The following is a 7,026-nucleotide window of genomic DNA, read 5'->3' as shown; positions in this document are numbered from 1 at the left end:
TGATTCTTATTTGTGGAAGTGTAACTTATTTTTTGATACTTATTTCGTATATGACAAACGATGAGCTGTCATAAATATTGCAGATATTCATGACGTTAGTTTTTGAAAAATTTTTGTGTAGATAATCACACAATTTAAGAGAAATTACAGTGTGTAAATGGTATTCCAATTATTTTAATTCTTTTTCGCCTGTGTCATAGCCCCAGCTAGAATGTCTGGTGTGATATATAATTTAAGCACTAATAATGACAGCCTTGTTTGGTTGCTAAGTTAAAAGCCAAAATTTCTGATATTTTCTTACTAAAATTTAAGTTTATTGTAGTGTTTTCATTGATAAATCTCAACTAGTTAAAGGTCTATATTTCTATGCATGGTCTGATGTTTTTTCTAATTTGAATCGATTTGTATTTTACTCTTTCTGCATTTCTAAGACAGTCACATGATGTTTACAATCCATTAATATGTTGAATGCTATTAATGTCTTTCCAATAATAAACCATTCTTGAATTCCTGAGATGCTTTCATCTTCTTTACATTCTGTAAGCATAGCTGAATTTAATCAACGAGTTTTTTACTACAATGTTATCCTAGCACCATAAAATGAGCTGGGGAAGAGGAATCTCTGAAAGATTTTTAATAAGTTTGGATACACCTTTCATTGAATGATTCATGGAACTCTCTGTCTGTAAGTCTGTCAGGGTGTAGGATTTTTCTCTTGGAGATTATTTAAAAATAGAAAGTATCAAATAGATATGATATTTGTCAGTTTGATCAAGAAAGGCAAGACTTGGGTTGAACTTTTTTATGATTTTATTTTATTTTCAGTACAATTTTTATTTCCTTTTTTAATCTCAGCTTTAAACTGAAATTGATATGAAACTGTAAGATCGTAGAGTGTACATGGTATGTTGGTGATTTGATACATGTGTACATCATGAAAAGATTCCTCCGACAAGGTAATTAACACATCCATCACATTTATCTTTTGTGCATGTGATAATGTTTAAGTTCTATTCCCTTAGCAAATTTCCATTACACAATATAGTGTTATCAACTATACTCACTGCATCTTACATTGATCCTCCAACCTTGCTCCTGTTATAGCTGGAAGTTTGTGTCCTTTCACCCACTTCCCCTATTTCCCCCACTCCCGGGCCCCCCAAACCACTTTTCCACTCTCCGTTTCTATGAGTATGACTTGGACTTTTTTCTTTTATTTTAAAGAATCTCCATGTAAGTGATACCATGCAGTATTTGTCTATCTCTGTGTGGCTTATTTCAGTTGTCACAATGTCCTCAAGATCCACTGATGTCACAAATGGCAAGACTTCCTTCTTTCTCATGGCTGCATAATACTGCATTGTATATATATATACACCAAATCTTCTTTATTCATCATCCCTGATGGACACTTAGGTTGTTTCCATATTTTGGGTAATGTGAATAATTCTGCAATGAACATGGAAGTGCAGCTATCGCTTCAATATCCTGTGTTCATTTCCTTTGGAATTATACTCATAATTGGAATTTCTGGGTAGCATGGAATTCTATTTTTAATTGTTTGAGGAACCTCCCTTCTCTTTTCCGTGAGCAGCACCAATTTACATTCCCACAAACAGTGCACAGGGATTCCCTTTTCTCCACATCCTTGCTAACACTTTTTATCTCTTGTCTTCTTGATAGCAGCCATTCTAACAGTTGTGAGGTGATATTTCATTGTGGTTTTGATTTGCATATCCTGATATTTAGTGATGTGAGCACCTTTTGATGTGCCTGTTGGCCATTTGTATATTTTCTTTGGAAAAATGTCTACTCACCTTGTTTACTATTTGTGAGTCTGATCTACTTTTTTGTTTAGTGGTTACCATGAGGTTTGTATTCAAAATCTCCTAGATGAGATAATCCATTTTCTGATGACCTCTTATTCCCTTAGACTAAACCAATTCACTCCCTTTTCTCTTCCCTTCCTAAGTTGTTTTTGTCACATCTTATTCCATCTTGTGTTGCGTGTTTGTGGTTAAAATGACAAGATTATCTTTGTTTTTGGTGTTTTCCTTCCCCTTATCTCTAATGTTTTACTTGAGTATTTGCTAACCTGTTCTGCTGGATAGCTCCAATTCTCTGATTTTGTCTACCTATTTATCTCCTTACTTAGGGCTTTGTAACTCTTTTCTTCCTCTTTTTTTCCAGGTATGAGGGCCTTCAAGAGGATTTCTTGTAGGGTGGGGACTTGTGGTGATGAACTCCCTTAGCTTTTGTTTATCTGGCAAAGTTTTTATTTCTCCATCATATCTGAAGGATATTTTCACAGATAGAGTATTTTTGGCTGAGCCACACGCAAAAGAATGAAAGTAGACCACTATCTTATGCCATACACAAAAATTAACTCAAAATGGATTAAAGACTTGAAGGTAAGACCTGAAACCATAAAACTGCTGGAAGAAAATATAGGTAGTACCCTCTTTGACATAGATCTTAAAAGGATATTCTTAAATACCATGTCTTCTTGGACAAGGGAAATAAAAGAAAAAATAAAAAGTAGGACTTAGACTAAAGAGCTTCTAGAAGACAAAGGAAACTAGGATCAAAAGAAAAACACAACCACCAATTGGGAAAAAATATTTGCAAATCATATATCTGACAAGGGGTTAATCTCCAAAATATATAAAGAACTCACACAACTGAACAACAACAAAACAAACAACCCAATAAAAAAATGGGCAGAGGATATGAAGAGATATTTCTCCAAAGAAGATACACAGATGGCCAACAGGCACATGAAAAGATGTTCAACATCACTAATCATCAGGGAAATGCAAATCAAAACTACACTAAGATATTACCTTACACTTGTTAAAATGGCTATAATCACTGAGACAAAAAATAACAGTTGTTGGAGAGGGTGTAGAGAAAAGGGAACCCTCACACACTGCTGGTGGGAATGCAAATTAGTGCAGCCATTACGGAGATTTCTCAAAAAACTAAAAATAGAAATACCATATGATCCAGCTATCCCACTACTGGGTATCTACCCAAAGAACTTGAAATCAACAATTCAAAGAGAATTATGCACCCCTATGTTCATTGCAGCATTATTCACAATAGCCAAGATGTTGAACCAACCCAAGTGCCCACTGACTGATGATTGGATAAAGAAGATGTGGTGTATATATATACAATGGAATACTACTCGGCCATAAAAAAGACAAAATCATCCCATTTGCAACAACATGGATGGACCTGGTACAGGGGTGAAGGGGAGCACTTATATGGTGACAGACAAGTAATAATGTACAACTGAAATTTCACAATGTTGTAAACTATTATGAACTCAATGAAAAAAATGTCTATTCAGTTCCTCTCCCCAGGTTTGTTTGCTTTGTTTTGTTTTGAGGAAGATTAGCCCTGAGCTAACATCCATGCCCATTTTCCTCTACTTTCTATGTGGGACACCTACCATAGCATGGCTTGCTAAGCAGTGCCATGTCTGCACCCGGGATCGGACAAGGTGAACCCTGGGCCGCCGAAGCGGAACATGCGCACTTAACCGCTGCATCCGTGGGTAGGCCCTCTCTCCCCAGTTTTTAATTAGTTTTGTTTTCTATTGACTTATATGAGTTCTTTTTATATTTTGGATATTAGCCTCTTATCAGGTATATCATTTGCAAATATTTTCTCCCATTTCCTAGGATACCTTTTCATTTTGTTGCTGGTTTCATTTGCTGTGCAGAAGTTTTTTAGTTTGATGTAGTCCCACTTGTTTATTTTTGCTTTTCTTGCCTTTATTTTGGTGTCAAATCTAAAAACACCGTCGCTAAGACCAATGACAAGAAGCTTACCCTCTGTGTTTTCTTCTAGGAGTTTTTTGGTTTCAGGTCTTACATTTTGAGTTCAATTTTGTGTACAATGTAAGATAGGTGTCCAGTTTTCCCAATACCATTTATTGAAGAGACTATCCTTTCCCCATTGTGTATTCTTGGCTTTTTTGTCCTAAATAAATTGACCATATACACATGGGTTTATCTCTGGGCTCTGTTTTCTGTTCCATTGATCTATGTGTCTGTTTCTAAACCAATGATGACATTTTAAAGCTTGTTTAGGGGCCGGCCCGGTGGCGCAGCAGTTAAATTCGCATGTTCCGCTGCGGTGGCCTGGGGTTCGCCAGTTTGTATCCTGGGCGCGGACATGGCACCGCTCAGCAAGCCATGCTGTGGCTGGCGTCCCACATATAAAGTAGAGGAAGATGGACACAGATGTTAGCTCAGGGCCAGTCTTCCTCAGCAAAAAGAGGAGGATTGGCAGCAGATGTTAGCTCAGGGCTAATCTTCTTCTTCAAAAAAAAAAGTTTAATTCCATACTCTCATATTATTCTTAGAGTATGATTTCATATTTATAAACTTGCATGCACTCTGTGAATAGTTATTGGGCTTAAGTTCATGTAATAGACAGTGAGGAGGCCCTACCCTTCCCATACCTCCATTCACAGATCCTACACCATGAGGTCAAGTGTGGGTTTTGTTAAACCGAATGACTTGAATGCTTTCCAATTAGGTAGATAGATCACCAACTAACTCTTGCCACCTGTAGTCCTAAGGTCATTTCTGATCCAATCACACTTGAAAAATTTTAGGAGGAAACACCAATATAAAATTACACCTTTACTTGATGACAGCTAATGGACAATGTCAAGCAATGAAGCCACAGTAGACAAAGCAGTTTCCTTACCCACACGGACAACACAGGGTCACTCCCATCAGAATCTTCATAAAGAAGTGAGCACTCTCTGACTTCCTCTAACTTTGTCTTTCTTGATTACTGCATTTCTTTCCATGTCTGTCCTTGTATTCATTAACTGTTGCTCCTGTAAGAAATCACTGCAAATTAGAGGCTTAAAACACTGCAAAGGAATCATTCCACAGTTTCCCTAAACAACCTATAGCAGGATCTTGGTTTTTGACTCACTGTGAAAATCTCTTTGAATTGGTCTTTGAATTAGTGTTTTTGCCATTCAAAGGGATTATTGACATAGTTGGAGTAATATCTACTATGTTTGTTACAAGTTTCTACTTTGTTTCAATTTTTGTCTTCCACTCTTTTTCTGCTTTATGTGGTTTTGAGTATTTTATATGATTAGACTTTTTCTCTTTCTTAGCATATCAGTTAAACATCTTTTCTTACTTTTTTTTAAGTGGTGCCCTAGAGCTCTCAATCAACATTGACAACTAGTCCAAGTCCACATCAAATAACACTATACGACTTCCCAGGTAGTGTGAGTACCTTATACTAACAAAATAACCCCACTCCTCCCTCCAGTCCCCTGTATGATTGAGGTCATTCATTCTATTTATATAAAAGTGGGATAAGCATATATCTATGCACACATACACATAAGATAGGCATAGGTAATACATTGTTGGTATTACTGTTTTGAAGAAATGGTTCTCTGTTGATCAATTAAGAATAAGAAAAATAATACCTTTTATTTTTCCTTCGCTTACTCCTTCTTCGACACTCTTCTTTCTCTATATAGATCCGAGTATCTGACCAAGATCATTCTCCTTGTCTCTGAAGAAATGCTGTTAACATTTCTTGCAAGGCAGGCACTATGGTCTGAACGTTTGTGTCCCCGCAAATTCATGTTGAAATCCTAACCCCTGAAGATGATAGTGTTGGAGCCGGGCCTTTGGGAGGTGCTCAGGGCACCAGGTTGGGGCCCGCGTGAACGGGACCAGTGCTCTTAGGAAGAGCCTCAGAGACCCCCAGCTCCTCCCCGCACGTGAGGACGCAGCAAGAAGGGCTGACTCCGCACCGGGAAGAGGGTCCTCTCCGCAGAACTCGCCCAGGCTGGCGCCTTGACCCGGGCTGCCCAGCCTCCAGCGCTGGGGGAAACCAACGCTGACTCTCACACGCCACCCCGCCTGGGGCATTTCGGCACAGCGCCCCGAACGGACCGAGCTGGCAGGTTTACGGGCCACCAAGCCCTCACTTTTTGCTTGGCTGACGGAGGCTCCGTCTCCCTGCACCGATGGAGGGTAATTTTGTGGGCACGCAGCTCTCGGAAGGTCAGTTTGCTCTCAACACTGTCCGGGCTTCGTTCCTCTCCTCGCTCGCGGCGTCTGAGGAGACGGCGGCGGTCGCTCTCGGTCCCCTAGAGGGGAGGGGTTTCCTCTCGGGCTTCTTTCACGAAGGTCCCCTGACTTCGATCTCCCGTCGTTTGCAAACGACATGCTACCCGGGGGTCTCGGCATCTTCCCTGCTGAGCGGTCTCTGGCCGTCTGCGTCTGGGGCTCACCGGCTAACGGCCGTCTCTCCCTCGACGTCAGACCTCGGACGCCGAGTCGCCGACTAGAGCGCCGACGTCCCCGCGCCGCCAGGGGGCGCCCGAGCGGCGGGACCGGCGGCTCCGCGCGTCCCGGGCCGCGGGGCGGAGGGCGGGGCGCTGCCGGGCGGGCGGGAGCGGGGTCGGCGCCGGGCCGCGGCCTCAGGGGCCTCCCGGGCAGCAGCGCAGGGAGCCGTGGGCGGGCGTCCCCTCGGGTCCCACGCGGCCCGGGTCTCGAAGCGGTGGCGCCGCGGAGGAAAGGCCTGCCCAGGGTCCCGGGGGCGCGGGGGCCGCCGCCCCAGCGGGAAGGCGGGAGTCCTCCCGGAGTCGGGGCGCCGGGAGAAGCGACCCACAGCGCGGGGAACGCCCGGCAGGGGACCCCGCTGGGAGACCACCCGGCAGTGAGGACGGAGGGAAGGGGGCCAATGGCGAGACGGACAGCGGTCCGAGGGGACCCGCTCACAAGGTCCCGGGTGGGGTCGGAGGCGCCACCGGAACCGCACGTGTCAGCTCTGAGCCCTCGTCGCTAAGGCGAGGCCACTCGGGTCTCCGAGACCCCTGGCGTTCGGGGAGAACCCTCGCCGCTGACCCGCGTGTGAGGCCTCTGCAGCCTCCCGCCTTCCCGCAGCCCCGCAGCTGCTGCCCGGCCTGGGGGAGTGTCCCGCACACGCCAAGGCCGGTTTCCCGCCAAACCCCAGGACCCGAGT

The 7,026-nt window shown here is 43.4% G+C and overlaps 1 long non-coding RNA gene across 1 annotated transcript; it reads right to left on the bottom strand.

Moving 5' to 3' along the window:
* Positions 1-792: 792 nt before the first annotated feature.
* Positions 793-6,347, bottom strand: LOC106781757 (uncharacterized). Its single transcript, XR_001378495.3, has 2 exons — positions 5,477-6,347; positions 793-4,861 (listed from the first exon to the last, which is right to left on the bottom strand). It is a non-coding gene; the product is annotated as an uncharacterized lncRNA (long non-coding RNA).
* Positions 6,348-7,026: the final 679 nt, after the last annotated feature.

This window comes from Equus caballus, chromosome 10 (genome assembly GCF_041296265.1).
Source record: "Equus caballus isolate H_3958 breed thoroughbred chromosome 10, TB-T2T, whole genome shotgun sequence".
NCBI lineage: Eukaryota > Metazoa > Chordata > Mammalia > Perissodactyla > Equidae > Equus > Equus caballus.
The sequence above is the reverse complement of the archived record's forward strand: the minus strand, read 5'-3'. Positions and strand labels throughout refer to the sequence as shown.